The sequence below is a fragment of the Triticum urartu genome, chromosome 6 (genome assembly GCF_003073215.2).
Source record: "Triticum urartu cultivar G1812 chromosome 6, Tu2.1, whole genome shotgun sequence".
Lineage (NCBI taxonomy): Eukaryota > Viridiplantae > Streptophyta > Magnoliopsida > Poales > Poaceae > Triticum > Triticum urartu.
In genome coordinates this window covers 226,099,971-226,121,914 of record NC_053027.1, presented here as the reverse complement: position 1 = coordinate 226,121,914, position 21,944 = coordinate 226,099,971, and positions in this window count along the sequence as shown.

Here is a 21,944-nt window from a genome sequence, read left to right as displayed (position 1 = left end):
GATGGGACGGGAGATCGACCCCCCGAAAAGCAATCAAAGCATCGGCATAAACGCCGACCCAAGCCCCGCCTCGACAAAAACCCAGCCATAGAGCAGGACGAGCCAGTAGACGACGAGCAGGCCTTAGAGCAACCATCCGAACAAGGAAACACGGATAGAAAAACCGAACATCCCTCCTCCGGCGAAAACGGCATTCCAGACGACCTCACGCCGAATAAACCTATGGAGCAGAAGAATCTCCACGAGAGGCTCGTTGCAACTGCACGTAGCCTAAAAAAGCAGAAGCGGAAGCTAAAAACAGCGGAAGATGCACTCCGCATTAGATGGAGCAAAGTAATCAATACCACAGATAAGTACGGCGACAGTCGCCGCACTAAAAGCTATCCGAAAAGAAAGCTACTACCTGAATTCGACGAAGAGGCCCTAGAGCCCTCGCATTCAAAAAATGAAAAAGCCACACGGTCGGATAGACGACCCCATAAAGCGGCAAGCGACGCCGCACCTAAATCGGCATGCGACCCACTTAAGGATTCGCATCATGGCCCAGTCAGGTCCATTTATGGGCCAAGAAAGCAAGCTATCGTAAGCAATGCTATGAAGCCATCGTCAGAATACGGCACACCCAAATACAGGGGCACCGCACACCTCCTATGTTTCACCGATGAGGTCCTAGACTATGAATTCCCAAAGGGATTCAAACCCGTAAACATAGAGGCATATGATGGAACAACAGAACCTGGAGTCTGGATCGAGGATTATATCCTCCACATACACATGGCTAGAGGAGATGATCTCCATGCCATAAAATATCTACCCCTTAAGCTTAAAGGGCCAGCCCGGCATTGGCTTAAAAGCCTTCCAGAAAACACAATTGGAAGCTGGGAAGAGCTCGAGGATGCTTTTCGAGCAAACTTTCAAGGGACTTATGTCCGTCCCCCGGATGTAGACGATCTTAGTCACATAACTCAACAACCCGGAGAATCAGCTCGGCAGTTTTGGAATAGATTCCTCACTAAAAAGAATCAGATAGTCGACTGTCCGGACGCCGAAGCCTTAGCAGCTTTCAGGCATAATGTCCGAGACGAATGGCTCGCCAGGCACCTCGGCCAAGAAAAACCAAGAACAATGGACGCACTAACAAGCCTCATGACCCGCTTTTGTGCAGGGGAGGACAGCTGGTTGGCAAGGTGCAGCCCCAGCAACCCAAGTACATCCGAAACCAGGGATGGAAACGGAAAATCGTGATGCAACAAGGACCGTCGCTGGACTAAGGACAAAAGTCCGAAGAGCATGGTTGTTAATGCCGGATTCAAAGGCTCACGACAAAATCAGGAAAAATCGCCCCCCAAGGATAACAGGGACGATCCATCCAACCTAAATAAAATCATGGACAGGATATGTCAGATACACAGTACTCCCGGGAAGCCTGCTAACCATACCCATAGAGACTGTTGGGTTTTCAAACAATCGGGCAGACTCAATGCCGAACACAAGGGGCTCGACACACCAAGCGAAGACGAGGACGAACCCCAAAAGTAGAGCACCAGGAAACAAAAGAACTTCCCACAAGAAGTAAAAACAGTGAACTCACTTCACATAACAAAACGTGCGGCACCCGTAAAGGTACGCACCACACGGCCCATCCCCAAAGGGTCCTGCCACTGGTTGTCAAAACCGATCATCTTCGATCAGCTAGATTATTCTAAGAATATCAAGAATGTAGGCTGGACTGCCTTGATACTCGATCCAATAATTGGCGGACTCCAGTTCTCAAATGTCCTTATGGACAGCGGCAGTGGACTAAACCTGATATATCAGGATACAATCCAGCACATGGGGATAAACCCAGCAAGAATCCACCGCAGCAAAACCTCCTTTCAAGGGGTAATACCTGGTCCGGACACCCATTGTACGGGTTTTCTTCGGCTCACAGTCACATTCAGCTCTGCCGATAACCTCCGCCGTGAAAAGCTGACCTTCCATATCGTCCCGTTCTCAAGTCGCTATCAAGCACTACTGGGACGCGAAGCTTTCGCTCGCTTTAACGCAATACCGCATTATGCATCTCTTACGCTCAAGATGCCCGGTCCACGAGGCATCATCTCTTTGAAGGGGAAGCACTAAAGTGCGCCTCCCCAAGCGGAGGACTGTGCGGCCACTTCGACAACCCCACAGCAAAATGGCCTCACCGGCCAATAACTTCAAAATAGGTCATTCAAGACCACGAACGCGGATAGACGAGTTCGGTGCAAAATCATCATTGATGCAGGCCTAGAAGCCATATACCCCCGCACTAGGGGCTCCACGCATATACAATAAGAAACAATAAAGCTCAATCTCATATATCTTAATTTATACTTTGCTTATTCTAAACTTTGTCGGCACGACCCGTTTTCAACTCAGTTCCTCTCTTTTACAGATGAACGTCGTGCGGCGCCCGTACAGGATACGGCACAACAGAGACACAAGTGCAGACGTGCAGTAGGGACCCGTCCTAAAGGATTCTTTTTAGATTAAGACCCTGCGTAAACCTTTTTTACTGTCTCTTGTTGCTACACATCCCTTGGTTTTTTCTTTCTAATATAACCAAGGAGGAGGCTGGCGTCTTGGCATGTGGCCACGTCAGAATTTTTGCACGTACCTGGACACTAGGGGCTTTTTTAATAAAGAGTGTTGTTTCGCCCGCACTCATAAAAGACCGAACACCTTAGGGAGTGTTCGGCGTCGCGAGTTTTGGCATTATATGCATCAGCTCCGAATCATGTCTTTGGCCAAATGTTGGGTTGCCCGGCTCCTGAGTTCGGCTACCTTACGTTCTGCTCTATTGGCTAAGGTAGCACCAGGAGAACTACTGCGATTGTGCCCCTGGTTCGGCCAGGGCGAGCACCTCAGTAGAGAAAGCCGAAAACTGACTGTCATGATGTAGCGTGAGACTAGTCAGCCACTCGATGACCTATCGGAATCTATGGGATTCCTCCGCTTTAACGAAGGGCCGCTTCCCAGTCAGGCACGTACGCGCCCCGAACTCGGACGAGCGTAGTTGCCACCAAGGAGCTACCTAAAGAGTCTCATTGTCAAACTCCTATGGCTAAATGAAAGTGTTAAAGCATTATAGTCCGGTTGCCTGGCCCGCTGCGCTATCACCTCCTCTGTAGGACCAAGACATTGGGTTAAGTGTGAAAATGTGTCTTCTGCGAGCACCCCCGCACTATGCGCGTGGGGGCTGAAGCCAACGACTGCCATCTTTCAGACTCTCTATATATATATCTTAAAACGGCCGCACATGAGGGGTTACCAATACTTGGAGGCACAAGTATAAAAAAGGCCACTACAGTTTATCAAAATACTACTTTTCAATTACATATGCTATCATAACATAGCATCTTTCGACCACTGCGTCTCTATTACACGAGCGCCTTCAAGGACTTCCTGAAAATAGTGCTCGGAAGATACTCGGCTTTTGTCCGAATCTCGGGACGCAACAACGGTGGTCTCTATCTCTGCTCAGTATGTCTTGACACGGGCAAGAGCCATCCCTGCGCCCTCTATGCAAGCTGACCTCTTCATTGCATTAATACGCTGCACCGCGTCAAGGAATTGCTGCACCAAGCGGAAATAACTCTTCGGCTCCGATCTCCCCGGCCACAGATGATCCATGACGTACTTCATGGCGAGTCCGGACAACCTATTCAGTTCGGCCCATTGAGCCAAACAATCATCCACTGCCAGTGGACGCTCTGGATTATGAAACTGCGACCAGAAAAGCTTTTCCACTTCGCAATCTTTCTGATCTCGAAAGTGTTCGGTCGCATCAGCGGCACTCGTTTCCAAGTCCAGATAGGTGTCCTCCACACTCCACATCCGATCCAATGGAGCAAACTTCGGATCACAAAACTCCCTCCGCAGCATAAAGGGCTTTCCAGCCGCAATCTGTTCGGCCTGACGCAGCTTCTCTTTCGCAGCTCTCATCGCAGAGCGAGCGTCCTTGGCATCGGCAACGGCCTTCTCTAAGTCCGTCTGTCTCGCCTGGTATTGTTTCTCAAGAAGTTTGCAACGGTCTGCAACGCTCTTTAACTTCTCGGCCATATCGGCCATCTCTTCTTTGCTTCGGCAGTGAGCAGCCTGTTCGGCTCTCAGCTCTCCAAGGGCCTTCTCGGCAGCCGCATCGCTTTTTCTGGCTTGCTCCTTAGCTCGGGCAAGTTCTGCCATAAGATTCTCCACGGCGGCCGTACCATCTGCGTCAAGCACACACATTGTAAGACACTGGCATGAAGCTCCTCTTACCTGATGCCACCCGAAGAATTACATACCTTGAGCCTCATCAAGCCGCTTGTTGACAAGCGCGATGTTGGCATCTGCCACGTCCAGTTGCCACTTTAGTTCGGCCACATCATCAGTTCGGCGTGATTCCGGACACCTCACCACCTACATTCAAAGGCGACATCTTAGACCTGGGATTATGATCCTCTGTGTGCCGTCATTTCTTGACAACGCGCAGAGTCTCAGGGGCTACTATCTACACAGGGCGCATCTTACTTATGCGCAACTGACAAAAGTGTACATTATCTAACGTACCTCAAAACCCGTCAGTAAACTTTTGACGGCCTCATGCAATCCCCTTTCTGCGGATGAAATCCTTTCAATCACCGTGCCCATCAATGCACGGTGCTCTTCTGAGATAGAAGCTCGCCCCAGCAGAATCTTTAGTTCCTCCGGCCGAGCACCAGACGGTGCCGGACTTGCCCTATGACCTCTTTCGAAGGCCGGACGCGGAGAACCTCGGGGGGCCACATAGCTATCTTCTGCCCCTGCCGGATTCGGAGAAACCCTCCGCGACGACACCTCAGGGTCGCCCGCCTCGCTGGGCGGCACGGCAGGGGGAGGCGTTCCGCTCTCCATCATCCCCGGAAGAAGATCCCCCGAAGACGAGCTCTGCTGCGAAGGGCTGAGGTCCGAGCTACAAGGTAAAATTTCGGTTAATCTTCTTAGATATAAAATCAAGGATTTCTCTCATCCCTCAAAAGGAAAATCTTTTCTCCACTTACGGCTCGCTGGAGGGCTGATCCCCTTGAGGGCGTAGTCCGGCCAAGGAACTCCCTGGCGTCGGACCCTCTGACGAGGATTTTCTCCCCCGTTTTGAGGCCATGATTTCTGGGTCGTCAGAGGCGGCTCTCTTCTTCCCCTTAGGAGAGGAATTGTTGGTTCCTCCCTTCGGAGCAGCCTCCTTCGAGGAGGCCATAGCTTCCTTGTCCTCCCCCTACAAAGGCATTATCTCCAGCATCCTGACCAGCACGGGATCTGGCCTGGTTTCAGGAAGGGGAGCCGGACACCTGATCAGCTTTGCCTTTGCTATCCACTCCTGTTTAAAAGGACGGCTCTTTTAGGGGAAAGTTTATGACAATTATACAGATAGAAGGTCCGGGCACAGGGTTGCTTACCTGAGTATCCGGGCGATTTCAGCTTAGGCCTGCGTCCTCGGTTAAATCCGGACACATCTCTTGTGATCCGAAGAACATTCTATACATCTCTGCGGGCGTTGCGCCCATAAAATTCTGGAGAGCTCGCGGTCCCTCTGGATTAAACTCCCACAGGCGAAGGGGGCGACGTTTGCTGGGCAATATTCGGCGAATCTGCATGACCTGCGTCACCTTGACCAAAATGAGGTCTCCTTCCAAGAGATCCTTAATTCGGCCCTGTAACAGGGGCACGTCTTTGGGAAAACCCCAATCTAATCCTTTGTTGACCCATGACGCTAGCCGTGATGGGGGACCCGAGCGAAAGGCAGGAGGCGCCGCCCACTTGGGGCTCCTGGGAGCGGTGATATAGAACCATTCTCGTTGCCACAAGCCGAGCTCTTCTTGAAAGGAGCCCTCGGGCCATGGAGCATCAGCACTCTTACTTATGATAGCGCCTCCGCACTCTGCGTGCCGTCCCTCGATCATCTTCGGCTCCAATCCAAAAGTCTTGAGCCACAATCCGAAGTGAGGAGTAACACGGAGGAACGCTTCGCACACAACAATGAATGAGGAAATGTGGAGGATGGACTCCGGAGCTAAGTCATGAAATTCCAGCCCGTAATAAAACAGCAGCCCCCTCACGAAGGGATCCATCGGGAAGCCTAACCCCCGAAGGAAGTGAGACATGAACACTAAGCTCTCACTGGGCCGGGGACTGGGAATAGCCTGCCCTTGAGCAGGCAACCTGTGCGGAATTTCGGCGGTCAAGAACTTAGCCTCTCTCAACTTTAGCACGTCCTCCTCCGTGACGGAGGAGGGCATCCATCGGCCTTGAAGGTTGGAACCGGACATTGTCGCAGGTCCGAAGCGCCTGGAATCTGGAGCCTAGGGTGTTGGAACTTGAGGCGACGGGCGAACTCGTTTTGATATTGGAAAAAGGAGTAAGGCCTTGGTCTCTTTATAAGAGGTTGAATACCAGGAGCCCTCCCCGCAACCGTTTGGGACTCGCCTTTAATCGGGAAAACATGCTAACGGGCATGATTGGGTTACCCACGTCCGTATTGATGAGAATCCCGTAAAGGGGGGGGGCACATGATCTCTGCTTTGACAAGACGTGCCAAGGAAACCGCCTCGCAAAACATGCTGAGGTGGAAAAGTGAAAACGATTCAAGTAAAGGACTTGGCCGTAGTGTGATGACGCACTGCGGAATACGTCGGCAAATTTGATTTGTGTCAATATTATTCTCTCTATGGCAATATGTGGAAACTTATTTTGCAGAGCCGGCCACTATTATTGGTGTTTACAATCTTCTATGAAGGACTTGGAGGAGGAACCCGCCTTGCAATGCCGAAGACAATTTGCGCGCCGGACTCGTCGTCATTGAAGCCTGGTTCAGGGGCTACTGAGGGAGTCCTGGATTAGGGGGTGTTCGGGTAGCCGGACTATACCTTCGGCCAAACTCCTGGACTATGAAGATACAAGATTGAAGACTTCGTCCCGTGTCCGGATGGGACTTTCCTTGGCGTGGAAGGCAAGCTTGGCGATGCGTATATTCAAGATCTCCTACCATTGTAACCGACTTTGTGTAACCCTAACCCTATCCGGTGTCTATATAAACCGGAGGGTTGTAGTCCATAGGCAATCAACTCCATACACAACAATCATACCATAGGCTAGCTTCTAGGGTTTAGCCTCCTTGATCTCGTGGTAGATCTACTCTTGTACTACCCATATCGTCAATATTAATCAAGCAGGAGTAGGGTATTACCTCCATCGAGAGGGCCCGAACCTGGGTAAAACAAAGTGTTCCCTGCCTCATGTTACCATCCGGCCTTGACGCACTGTTTGGGACCCCCTACCCGAGATCCGCCGGTTTTGACACTGACAGTGGGATCCTACTTCTGTGACAAAAAATCCTGATATAAAATGGGCTTTTCGTCCTGAGCGGGCCGGAGATGCAGCTGCATGACATTCTTTGGGCCGTCCAAGACGAAAAAAACCATTGTAGAACCGAGGGCGAGGAAAATATCAGGGAGTTCCCGGTTATGGTGGATGGTCGGGGCCGAGCGATGCATAGAGGTTTGCACGTTTCTCTTGTGCACGTACACACGTGGGTGCGAGGCATTGGGCTCTAACCGCACCCAAGCGAGGCATTCGCCTACTGAACCCGAGCGATTGCATTGGCTACGCGTTACTGAACCTGAGCGATCGATCGATCCCTGGCTGATAACTGAACCCGATCGAGCGATTCCTTCGCTACTGCTGCTAACTGAAGCCGATCGAACCTGTTGCCTCTTGATGAACAGTGATCATTGTTGGGGGTTGGATGAATAGTTCCTGGTGGGGGTTGGATGAATAGGACCCTATGGTAGTAGAGGTCGTTGCTGCTGGATGAACAGGATCCCGATCGAGCCAGTTGGGGTGGATGAACAGGATCCCGTGGAGGGCTAGTTGAATAGTAGCCAGTGGAAGGCTGGATGAACAGTAGCCCGTGGAGGGCTGGTTTAATAGGACCCCGTGTGGAGGGCTGGTTGAACAGTAGCAGGTGGAGGCTAGATGAACACGACCTCATGGTGAACAGTAACTGGTGGAGGCTGGAGAAAGTCGACGTTGGATGAACAGTAGCAGGTGGAGGCTGGAGCAAGTCGACGATGGATGAACAGTAGCCTATGGAGGCTGGAGCGAGGCAGTAGATGGTGCATGAGCAGTAGCCCGTAGAGTCCCGTTTTGCGGTACACCACACCCCTCCCGATGAACAGGACCCCGTTTCAACCGTATAGGAGGTCGAAGAGAAGTTTGTTTCCTTTGTTTTGCGGTATGCCACACCCCCCCGATCTACAGGACCCCATTTCGACCTTAGGAGGTAGAACAATGTCCGCTTCCTCTGTTTTGCGGTATGCCAGAGCCCTCCCGGTGAACAGGATCCTGTTTCGACCATAGGCGGTCAAACAACATGTCGTTTCCTCCGTTCCGTGGTATGCCATGCCTCGTTTCGGCTGTTCCATCCAAGCCGGTTGGCTCTTGATGAACAGGACGTATTCCATTGCCTCCCGATGAACAAGGCGCAGTTTCTCCGTTCTGACCGAGTCGGTTGGCTGCCGATGAACAGGACACCATTGCTGCCCTCCACTGCCTCTCCATGTACATAAGCCCTGGTCGTACGTATGCGCGAGTAGGCATTCAAGACCATGCCTATCTGTACATACGTACATGTACACGATACAGACGGGACTGCCTGAATAGCTACCGCTCCTTACTGAGCCACGGTTCGTCGTGGCAGAAAGACCGATGGACCAGTATGTACGTACACGTTTGCGACGAGAATGACAATGCTACATACGCTTCAACTGGGTGGGTCTCGGCTGTCAGGGAGGATAAGGAGGCACTTCCTTATGTGCGAAGATGTAGCTGGTGGGTCCGAGCTGAAAGGGGGATGATTCTTTTTTGCGTGTAATAAGGAGGCACTTCCTTGCGCGCGAAGATGTAGCTGGTGGGTCCATCTGTCAGCCTCCCTGTGTACAGTCCTCTTCCGATGGTTGTCGTTCTTGACCATGTTGACCATGCCACGCAGACAACACCAGGCGGTGGATGAAGGTGAGGCAGGGGACGACATGGGAGCCTGGGAACATGCGGTGGGTAGTATGAGGGTTGATTGGTTCGGTTGCCGTGTGAGGCTGCCGGTGCCCCAGAATAACAGGGGGTATGGGTGAGTAGAGGGATGACCTGGCCAGCGGTGGGAGAAGTACGGGGCGGTGAGGCCTCCACGGCAGCACAGCCGACCACGAGAGGCAGGAGCACGCCGTGGTTTGGATGGCTGGAGCAAGAAAATCAAAGGTTGAGGAAGTTGGACGACCATTGGATGTTAACAATCCAACGGTCACTCGTGATAGAATCGTTTGTTGACTAAGTTGACAAAGCCCTACGTACGTGTTAACTTAGTAGGGCCACAAGTCAGCCTCCAAATCTGGTGGGCCCCAGATATCATGGGGAGCACTTGTTATTTTTCGCTTAATAAGGAGGCACTTCCTTCCGTGCCAAGATTGTGACGCCCCGAGACCGATGCGCCAGATGTCTTCCAGTTATTCGCAGTCATTGCCATGTCATTTACTTGCGTGTTACAACTTGCCATGTAATCATGTGCATTCATCTGCATGTTTTTTTAAACATGCATCCGTCTGGGTCTCCTAGTTCTCACCAAGATTGTTAGAATCGCGATTCTGTTATACGATTCTACGAATTAACAATCCAAACTTACCCATCTGATTCTACGATTTTAGTTCACAAAATCTACGTTTCTACGATCCTGGTAGTGAAGATTCTACGATTTACGATTCTACCATCAGAGCTCCGATCCGATTTAAAATCACGACTCTGACAACCTTGGTTCTCACCGTTGTCCATTCCGAGCCCATTCACACTCGCACGCGCCCGCGGCGCCTCCGAGATATTATTTTATCAGTGGGATAAAAATGTTCTTGGAATGGATTGAAAGTTGGCGAGCATTCTTGGTATATCACCGATAGACCGCCTGCCAAATTTTGTCCCATTTGGAGGTCGTTTAATGCCCCAACGGTTAACCGCGTTAGCCGCTAGACATTTTGGTACTCCGAGATGAATCAGACCCTATCCCTCCTTCTCTTTGCAGCCCAACACCTCAGCCCACTAGCCCATCTAGCTCCCATCCATGCTTATCGTCATTGTATCACAATCGTGTGGGAAAATCAGCTCTGAAAAACACCTCTCCTAGCTCCCTCCAGCTATAAATCAGTGCCCCCTCCAAATCTCGGTAAACCCTAGCTCCGCCTCGATATTCGCGTCTCCTCTCTCTCTGCCACCTACAGCCGCCTGGGCCCGCCCGATATAGATCGGGCCCACCCCGGGCCGCGACGGGAGCGAGGGAGCCCGCTGACCGCCGCCGCCTCGCCGCCACCCGAGCGTCGCCGCCCTACTGGGCGTCGCCGCCAACCCGTGCAGCACTGTACCCCACCATCTCGCCGCCACAGCAGGAGCGCTGCCACCGCCACCCGAAGCTCCCATCACCGGCGAGCACCTCTGTCGCGTTGTCGATGTTGCTCAGTGGCCTCCACTACTGGATCGGGCCTTCCCGGTGCCGGATCCGCACGCCCATGCCTGTCCCCGACATCCTCCGCTCGTCGGAGCCACACCCGCATCGCTGCCGGCTAGCGTCCTCTGTCGGCGCCGATCTGCAGCGCCGCCGGGACTGCTCCATCCCAGATCGTCCGAACACATCCAACCAAACATGCCTCCATTCAGATCCGCCTCGTCAACGCATCTCCCCATCCAGCTTTTTCCGAAGGATGAATTTCGTCAAAGTCCCCAGGGTTCAGCATATGTGTGCATGTTTGTCATGTGGTAAATTTTGTATGGTTATCCTATGGTGATGTTCTTGATATGCATTTGTTCAGCTCTTCATGCACCACACGTTGGTTGCACTTGCGTTCATGTTAGGGTTTATCTTGATGCCATAATCATCATTGCAAAAGTGCTAAGTGATATTAAATGCAGAAAATTGTTGTAACATGCCATTTTGTCTTTTTCATAACATTTTGTGTGATTTTCTTGTGAGCAACATGCCCACATGTTTCGAAGCACAATTATGTCATCTTTTCCATGGTGTATCCAAATTATCATGATATGCCCTATGGTGATTATCACAATCTTGCAAAGTGGGTTACTCGTTGCTTGCAAAGTCTGAAGCTGTTATATTATGATGCCATGTTTACTTGATGCTACCATCACATCTATGAATATTTTGGAGATGTCCAGTAAGCATGTTTTGAAGATCATTTTATGCTATATCCATCCATGCCCTTGTTTGCAATTATAGACTACTGTAGCTTGTTCTTTACATGCGCTCAAATTTCTTAAAAATTTAACTGCCAGTATGTTAACAACATGTTCCATTTTGCAATGCTCTTTGTAATTAATTTATGCATCTTATAAATTGTGCATTTGGTTTAACTAGAAGTATGTCATGCCTACTACATGCTCATCACCTTTGCATATTTATTGAAATTGCTATGCTTGCTATTATGTGCCTCCAAAGTCTGAGATTCTGCTATTTCATGTTTGCATCTTGTCTTGATGAATGCCATGAACTTGTTGCTCCTATGTATATGCCATATTGCATTATTTGAGATCCATGATATGTCCTAGCAGGCTATACCTTTTTATGCCACATTCATGCACTGTAGCATACTTGTTTCATGTCTCCAACATGCCATCATATTAACTCTACTCATGTATATGCCCAGTTTTTCAAAAAGTCCTAATATGTGTTATAAAGTTGCTTTTTGCATTGATCATATTTGTTTAATCTTGATGCCTATGAACCAGAACCTTAATGATATTTGAAGTATGTAATCTGTACTTGAAATGCATATCAAGTTTGTGCTCATATGGTTCCTGTAGCATGTCATTTTGATGTTCGCAAAGTGCTTAGTTGCTGTTTAGGCAGATTATTGTTGTATCTAATTTTGAGTGTATGTATCGAACCGTTCCTCCGTTTTAATCATCTCCTATATGAAAGTTGCTCGGTTTTGCATGTAGTTTCATCATGTGATGTTGCAGCCTTGATTTTAGCATGTGTGCTTGAAGTTTGAATGCATTTTGCATCAATTCCATGTATAACTTGTTTTGCTCATATCTTCTAGGTCGTAGGTAGGAATTAAATGAACTTTATATGTAACTTGATTAGAAAAATGTGTAAATCATCATGATGCATATTAACTTGTTGTTTAACAACTTTGACATAATGTGTTATTCAGATCTGGACCAATTTCGAAATTTGCATATGGGGACTTCCGGAAGTGTTATAAGTTGAATCCGGCCTCATTGAAACTTGTTTTGATGTGAGGTTCTCGTATGCATCATCTCTTGCCATGAGTAGCATCATGTAACCTTACCATGCATCATACTTGGTTGTGCATCATGCCATGTTTACGTGTTGTGTGTTTACCGTGTTGTTTGCTTCTTTCTGGTTGTGCTTCTTCTTGATAGTCTCGGTTTTGTTGCGATTGTGAGGATTCGTTTGACTACTCTTGGTTCGTCTATACCTGTCCATCTTCTTCATGGACTCGATCTTCTTCCAAGAGGGATTTCAGGCAAGATGACCGTCACCTTCGATCTCACTACTATCTTTGCTATGCTAGTTGTCTCGATGTTATCGCTATGTCACGCTACCCACCACTTGTTTATCAAGCCTCCCAATATGCCATGGAACGGCCTCTAACATTTTCACCATCCCAGCAGACCGTTGTTTGGCTATGTTAGCACTTTGCTCAGCCCCTCTTATAGCATTGCTAGTTGCAGGTTATTCCATGTTGGGACATGAATATCATGGGATATCACAATATCTCTTATTTAATTAATGCATCTATATACTTGGTAAAGGGGGAAGGCTTAGCCTTTTTCTTAGTGTTTTGTTCCACTCTTGCCGCCCTATCTTTCATCATACCGGTGTTATGTTCCTTGATTTTGCGTTCCTAACATGGTAGGGGTTTATGTGCCCCCCTTGACAGGTCGCTTTGAATAACACTCTTCCAGCAAGGCCCAACATTGGTTTAAACATTTGCCAACCTAATAATACTGAAGTAATTAATTAACTCATAGGGCATCATGAACCCAAGGATTCTTTATTCCACATCTATACCAATATAAAAAGACCCAAAGGGGTAGAACCAATTGATCTCGGCCATCCAACTAAGTCAATCCAATGACTTAGACTGCTCCAATGGCGAGGATTTAACGTAGAATTAATATCATACCAAATACTGCACCACAGAATTAGCACACAAATAACATCATACCTAATATCTGCATGCAATTAATATATTGCCTAAATATTAATGTGTGTTGCACATGCGCATTTACTAGTAATACAGGGGGCAGTGCTGATGGCGCTGGTCCAAACTAGAGCACCTTGTGGCACCCCCTTGGCAACTTGGGCCTCAGCCAACCGTATGCTTCGCTCATCCGATCGTGGCCAAAGACGAGATTGGCACGACAACTATCAGGGTGTTAGCACGTCGGGAGGTCTTGCTGGACTTGTTTTACCATTGTCGAAATGTCTTGTGAACTGGGATTTCGAGCTTGATCGGGTTGTTCCGGGAGGAGGATTTTCCTCCATTGATCGTGAGAGCTTGTCATGAGCTAAGTTGGGACATCCCTGTGGGGTTTAATCTTTCGAAAGCCATGCCCGTGGTTATGTGGTAGATGGGAGTTTCTAATATCCGGTTGTAGAGAACTTGACCCTAAACTCATTAAAATACACCAACCGCATGTGTAACTATGATTATCTCTTTTTCGACGAAGTGCGGGAACAGAACACAGTTGGGTTATGATTGAACGTAAGTAGTTCGGGATCACTTCTTGATCATTACTAGCTTGTGACCATTGCGTAGTTTCTCATCTTATTCTTGTACTCATAAGTTATTCACCATACAATGCTTAGTGCTGCTGCAACCTCACCACTTATCCTTTCCATACCCATTAAGCTTTGCTAGTCTTGATACCCATGGTAATGGGATTGCTGAGTCCTTGTGGCTCATAGATTACTACAACAACAGATGCAGGTACAGGTAATGCGATGATATGACGTGAGAGCGATGCATGTTTATTTTGGAGTTCTTCTCCTGCTTCTTCTTTGTCGATCTTGGGATAGGTTCTTGGTCGGCAGCTTGGGCTAGTAGGGTGGATGTCGTTCTTGTTTTCCATTTGTTTTCATCCGTAGTCGTATGCTGCTCTTCTATATCATGTTTGCTATGTATTGATGTATTCTTGTGGCATTTGTATGCCCTTTGTATGTATCCCCATCCATTATGTAATGGTATGATGTAATGATATCCACCTTGCAAAAGCGTCTTCAATATGCGGCTCTATCCTTGGTTGGACCTTTGAGTTCCTCTCGGATAGGATCGCATATTGGGCATGATAAAGATATAGCTGGTGGGTCCGAGCTGTCATTGGGAGGATTCATTCTTTTTGGCGTAATATGGAGGTACTTGCTTGCGTGCAACCATGGACCATGTGGGTCCCAACTGTCAGCCTCTCCTTGTACATCCCTCCTCCGATGTTGTCGTTTGTTGACAACGTTGACCACGCCGTGCCGAGAACACCAGCGCGATGGACGACGGCAAGCCCGGGAAGGGAATGACCTGGAGGAGGCGAAGCCACATCAGTGGAGGGATGTGGGTGAATAGAGGGATGGCCAGGCCATCGGTGAGAGTAGTAGGGGGCGGTGAGGCCTGCATGCCAGCACAACCGGCCATAGCAGGCGGGAGCAGGCGGTCCCGCTGGCGCTGGATTTGGCGGCTGGAGCCAGAAGATCGGAGATTGAAGAAGCACGACGGCCGTTGGATTGACATCCAACGGTTGTGCCTGCTAGAATTCTTTGTTGACGTATATAATAAGTAAAAAAATCTTGCATACGCGTCAACTTAATAAGCCCACAACTCAGACCATTCCCTATTTTTTTAATAATTTACAACTCATTGCAACTTCTTATGCAATTTATTGCAGTCCATATTTTTGTTGGCCAGGGCCAGGATTGAAAATTTAAATGAAATTTCGCATATTTCGGTGGGGTCCAAACTATTTTTAATAACGAAATGTCAAGCCAGATTTAAAATACTTTGAAGATATATTTAAATTAGGTTAAAGCCCTATGAAATTGGAATATGAAAATGTGAAAAAATTCAAAAATTTGAAAGTAATTGCCAATTTGTCGTCTATTTTTATATTAACAGCCAATTTCATATTACTTTCAAGTTTGCAGCCATCTTGAAAGAGCTGCAGCACATCGGGGCGTAGAAATATAATAAGGCCTAGATTGGGTATTCTTCAGAAAAATAAACTGTGCTCATTTTTCAGAAAGAAAAAATAGCTGGGCTAGTCATCTGGTGAATGTAAAATATAAGCCTAGGCTAGACGGGCCACAGCCCAGTTGAAACCTGCTCCATCTCAACAATAAAAAAATACTGCTCGAGAAGCTACGTCCCAGGTGTCAGCTGATCTTGTGATGTTCTCTAGTCTATTGACTATATACACAGACAATGTCGTGGGTCCCAGATGTCAGGAAACCATTAGGAGGAAGAATTTTCTTTTTCTATGCGCTGACAATGGAGTATATAACAAAAAATGAGGAACTTCCCTGCGTACGGCAATGGACATGGTCGGCCCTACTGTCATCCTCTCCACGTATAGTCCTCTCCCGATTCCTCTTGTTTGTTGACCATGTTGACAATGTGAGAAGACGGCGCCGCGGCAAGCGCACCAAAGCGTGCAGAGGACGACGACGAGGCATCGGACATCGACGTTAATGATTTAAGAGACGGTGGGCGGTGATGCGTGCGCTGAGGCGCAGCCAGCCGTGGGAGGCGAAAGCAAGCGGCCTCGCCGGTGCTGGTTTGGTTTTGGCGGCTGGAGGAAGATAGGACTAAAGAAAAATGACAGACTGTAAAAGCAGCAGGAGTACTTAGCAACCTTAACTAAAACCAGCAGGGGCTCTTAACAACCATAGCTGAAAGCAGTATGAGTACTTAGATAGGTTCAACCGTACAAAGTACGCCTCGAGCAGTGCTACTTTGCCTACAATTAACAAAGGGTGAGCCCACCAAGCCCCAGGACAAGGCCCAGGCACCACCCCACCACAACCTTCTGAAAGCGGCTTCATCTCGCAATGTGGTCAATAAACAGGATATTCGCTTTAGAGCCATGGAAAAGCATGAGCATAACCTTCTGTTCTATTCTCCAAGATGGACGGGCCTTCATTATTTGAGACCACCCGTGAATAAGTATCTTTTCACCTCCAAGGGGAATGGAGTAGGTCTACATAAACATCATGTTGTCACCAAGTGCAAGTCTGACTCGACCATGGTTAGGCATCTGTATAGGAACAATAGAACTGGGCAGTTTCTATTTTAAGAAGATCACAACTGTAAAACCGTGTATGAGCAAGAGTTTATGAACAACATATATAGTAGAAAACAGCTCGTACCATAAGTTTCTCGACACAATTGGACCTGTTCAATGTTTGCAGCAGTGGCACACATATCCCACGTGGCCTTCCACCATTGAAATGCCCCACGAGGACCTCAAGACGATCAATAAAATGTAGGAACTTGTGGATGTCGTCCCAGTCAATTTCAGTTCCATCAATAACAGTCAAGTTCTTATAGAATAACACACGAGTAGAGTGCTTAGCTTTGAAATAACCTACACATGCCACCAATTATAAGAAATATTAGTTAGACATAGCATCTTCGTGAGAGAAGCGAATCAAAAATTGTTGCTACTTCCAAAGTTAAATTGTGACTAGTTAGATAGAATAGGTGGATTAAGAAGTAATCAAGGAAACAAGCACAAACCAGAAACAAACTAACATGGATGAACTACTGGAACTACGTTGGGGTGGAAGATCATAGTGAAGATGAGACCAGGTTCTGCTATTTCCATCAACATTCCTGCGCCAACTTTCAGTCTGTGACACTTGAGAAAGTTTATCCAAGTTCGTCCATAAAAAAAGCAGCGATCTTCTTGGTTCATGAACCCAAGTCGGAACTTATATCCATGGCTTGTCTTCAATGTGACCATTAAACTGCTGTATTCAGTTATGGCAAGGCTGACCATCTTGAGTACATGTGTTCTGGCAGAGCAAGGAATGCATTGCAAGAAAAATAATATGAGAACACAATGTATTCGCTATCCAAGTCTAGAAATAATTTCCTCCTTCACGTTAGTGTTGAGCATGGTACTAGTACCTTTTATCCAAATATAGCAATCCAAATTTCCAAATTAGTCAACAGCATGTTCAAAAACCCCCACTCTCCCGGATAGAAAAGAGGATTCTAGGAACATGTTGTGGACTTTTTAAAAATCCTGTGTTAGGATGAGTAGGAACAAGTGTGGCGTCTTGCCGTGGGCGCAGAAACTTGTAGGGCCCGCGCACTTTGGGCACTGCAAATAAAACACACTAGATTCAGTAGGAAGAAAAATGCATCAACGGCGGCGGCTGCCATCCTAGGATTACCCGTGACCAAGGGACATGGATTTACTGGGGATTGATGAAGAATTCGTACCTGGTTCTCCATGAGAAAACCCTATGCAATCGCCGAGAGGGGGTTTTCTCTGGACAAGCAGACGAGGGAGAAGGGGATTCAGGCCCAGTGAAATATTGTTGCTTCGTCCGTCCATCTTACTGGTAAAGCTGGAAAGGTGGGTTTTCTGTGATTTGATGGCTCATTGGGCATTACTGCGGTGCTACGACCGGGGTGAGTCTACCGTGCAGTTGTGCACTCTAATTTGGTGCATGGCATGTGGACCCCGTTGTCGGATGCCCCACATATCACCAAAAGGATGTAGAAAGGCAGGAGTAACTAGTTACACATAAATATATTTCTGACAGAAAGATACTCCCTCTGTAAGGAAATATAAAAATATTTTATATCACAACTTTATACATAAGAAAAATCAAGGGTAATATATATAACATAATATGGGGGTTTAGCTGAGAATATAATACTCAGACAGGCTCATAGTTCTGGACATTGGGCCATAGGCCGGTGGTCCTGCATGTTTGGGGGGCCATGTGTTCTAACTCAGCGCATTTCATATTGCAAGCAATCGGTACAGCGCTGGATTTAGATGTTGTCGCAAGGCGAATACAGAAAATTGAATAAAGTGCGACAGCTATTAGCATGAAATCGAACGACAGTTCCTAACCAGCAATCAGAGTTGCAATTCTATCAATGATATCCTACGTGATAAATAATACTGTTGTACTACTTATACACACATGACACTTGTTTCACCATGCCATATTATTACATCAAAATCTGTCGCGGGAAACCCCAGCCACCTATGGGACCAGAGGGCCCATTGGTAGTTTGGCAGGGGGCATCGCATTGCACAAAGAGCAAACGAGCCTGGGGCAGCGCGGCAGAGATCACACGAGCAATTTACCTAGGTTCGGGCCGCCGTGAGGCGTAAAACGCTACTCCTGCTTTGGTGGATTAATGGTTGAAGAGTGGTGGTGTAGCATAGTACACTTGGCCGACAGGGATGGCAGTGGCTACACGCGTATGGGGGTGTGAGTTATCCAACCTTATAACCCTTTGTACGGTTGCTATCGGCCTCCCTTTATAGATTAAGGGGCTACCACAATGGCAAAGTAGTCATTATGCACTGATAAGATAGCAAACAGTGCTATCATACCTAACTCTGCAGGCTAACAAGGCGCATTAAATGCACCGCTCAATGTCACGTCATTGGGAGCCTGGCATGCCTTGCCGGGCTATCTTGGCGGCTCCACACTTGCTTGCTTGACACTTTGGTGGACGGGTATCATTTGTAGGCATCTCCTGTAGAAGGAGTCTGCCATGTGGCAAATGGCTGCCATTCAGTCACTTTGCGGCTTGAAACCGCACTGATTGACCACGTCGGTCGTGGCGGAGTGGTTGGGTGAGGTGGTTTTGCTTTCGCGAGTCCCAGCAGGCCCTGTCGGGATGCCTTGGATGTCTTCTTCCAGGGGTGGCCCCGTCCTTGCCTTGCTGGCCTGCCTGGCAAGGGAGGGATTTTCTCCTGGTGGTGCCTTGTTTCTCTGGCTTGATTTTGGTCCTGTTGATCTGCATGTTGGTCCTTAGAAGTTCTTGGTTCCTTGTAATCTAGCTTGGGTTGGGGCCTTGATCTTGTTCCCGGGTCTGTGCACAGTCTGAGCAATAGACTCAGGGTTTGTTGCACCGATAGAAGCCCTCAGGCCTGTCCCAAACGTGCTGCCGTGCATCGTCGGGGCAGGGCCTAATAAGTGCACATGCGGGGTGTTGAAGAGGTTGGTCTCTTGAGGTCTTCTCTGAGGTCTTCTTTGCTTCTTCATTAATATCGGGTCCAGGCCAGTTTCTGGATTCCCCGCGCATCATGCAAAGCCAATCGCGGTGGGGCCGCTCTTGTAATGGCCCATGAATGACTTTAATGCACGAGGTAGAAACTGTCGATTCACTCTTCCCACCACACACTTAACCTTAGCCATGTATGCGGCATGCATCACGCAGGGTAGGTAACGGAGGCGCGTGGCACGGGAGAGCATCAAGGCGAGGGCCCGGTCTCTTTGAATTGGCGGAGGAGGTTGGTGGTCGCCCGTTGAGGGGGCGGCTCCCCTCCCCGACCTGCATATAAAAGGAGGGGCGAAGGGAGGGCGGAGTCATCCATCCTTGTGCTCCCCCTCCTCTGCTTCCTGCTTCTTGTTGATCATGCTGAAGAGAAGAGCCTGGGACCAGCCCCTGGGCTCTTGGTCGAGGCTGGTGTTGCCAAATGCTGGTGCTCGGGGAGTGAGCCTGGTCCTTGTTGTGGTGAATATCTTGGCGTCTTCGGAGCTTTCTTGGGAGGTCAGGCTGGAGATCATGTGTAATCCCAGCACTACCCCTCTCGGAGGTCTTGGGGCTGATGTCGACAAGAGGCGAGCCTTCCTGCCCACCAAGGTGGGAAGTGGTGCACCTCGAGCCCCTTGGTCATCTCGGTCACTCGCCGTCTCCTCGAAGGAGGTGCCAGACTGTGAGGTCGGCACTTCCCAGGGATGGTGTGGGCGAATACGAAGCCAGGGAGAAGGAGAAGACGGCAGGCAGGCCGTCCAATTGGAGTACGATACCACCAACGCGTTTGTCTCGTACCGGCGACCTGCTGCCCATCTGTATGGCTCTCTCCTTCTTTCCCCGGTGCCATCATCACCGTTTTCCCAACTTCCGGGGAAGGTCTTGCCCCTCTGGCGCTTCCGCTCCCTCCAGCGGTCTTCCAGCTGGGCTTCGACGTCTTCATCCGCCGGAGCTTGTGCTGGATTCTTCCGACCGGTCTTGGAGTTGGTGACCAGGGGGTCACTGTGGTGCTCCTCCCGTCATCCTTCTTCGCAGCCTCGCTACTCCCGATCTTGTCAGGCTGCAATCGGCAGGCCCTGACGGAATCGGCGTGGCGTTGTGCCTGCGCGTGTCCCGACCTCTGTCTCTTCCCACCGCACTACTTGGGATAAGAGGGACAGAGATAGGAGATTATGGAGCACTTATCTTTTTTCAATCTTAAACTGTGGGCACTTGCCAAATTTTAATTCAAATAATGTAATCTCTCGAGTCCATGTTTGCTCTTTAATGCTTGTACTTGTATTCTGCATATTAATGAAAAAGATGAACCTTGCTGGGAACTCGTGCATGTATATGTCCATGTAGAGGTGGGATGCCTCTTTAATGTAAATAAACGAGTTTTCCCTATCAGGCTATCCTGTTGATACCCTTTTGTCTTCCGGAGAACTGTGCCTACCGGGCAAAATACAAAGGGACCAGCCCCCTGCCAGCTTCCTTTGATCAGAGGCCAATGCAACCATTTTGACTGAAGCAATGTTCAAGTCAAGAATGGGAGCACCTAAGTCCCAAAAGAGGGGCGAGGTTTTCTCATGCACAAGTTATAGCTTACAGAACACTAATGGACGAGAGGTAGAACTTATCTGTTTGGCTTGCCGGGGATTGAAGTGTTGGCCATCTTCTCAACTCCTTGTCGAAGCCCAGTTCACGGCGGGAACCTGCAGCTTCATGCTGATGAGAATGAATGCAGGATGCGATCCTATCTATGTGCACATGCAAATGCTCATGAAATGCATATGCAGTGCTCTTGGAATGCTCATGCATGCACGCAACTTAGTTGGGGGGCCCCACATCACTTCATTTATTTTCTCTTGCACAAGGTCATCGCCCTGGATTTGTACAAGGGGTTACATGCAGCTAAGGCAAGGCCTGTACAAAAGGGTGGCTGCCGGGCAGGTCCCGATAGCCGTGCCTTGAGGGTAGAACTTGTGGAGATGCTGAATATTCCATGAGTTTTGCAACTGAGTTCCATCTCCAGCCTCCATATGGACTGCGCCAGGTCTGGTGACTTGTACTACCCATTAAGGGCTTTCCCACTTCAGCGATAACTCGTTTGTACCCTTGGCGGACTAAATGCGCCTAAGGACAAGGTCCCCTTCCTCAAATCACCGGGCGTGAACCCTGCGGCTATGATAGAGATGCAGGGCTTGCTGATAGCGTGCAGCACACGTAGCCGTCCGGAGACGATTCTCCTCGAGTAGCATAGTGTCATCATGTCGGTGCTGATCTTGCGCTACTTCATTGTAGGCAAGCACTCCAGGTGACCCATAAATGAGTTCCATGGGGATAACTGCTTTGGTCCCGTAGACCAGGGAGAAGGGAGTCTGCCCCGTAGCTCGGTTTGGTGTCGTTCTGAGGGACCAAAGAACTACCGGCAGCACCTCGATCCACCACCTGCCGTTCTTCTCTAGTGTATCAAAGGTTCTTGTCTTGAGTCCTCGCAGCACTTCAGTGTTCGCCCTCTCAGCTTGTCCATTGCTTCGGGGGTGTGCCACAGAGGCAAATGAGATCTTGCATCCGAGGGCATGAACAAAATGCATGAAGGAGAGACTCGTGAACTGTGTGCCG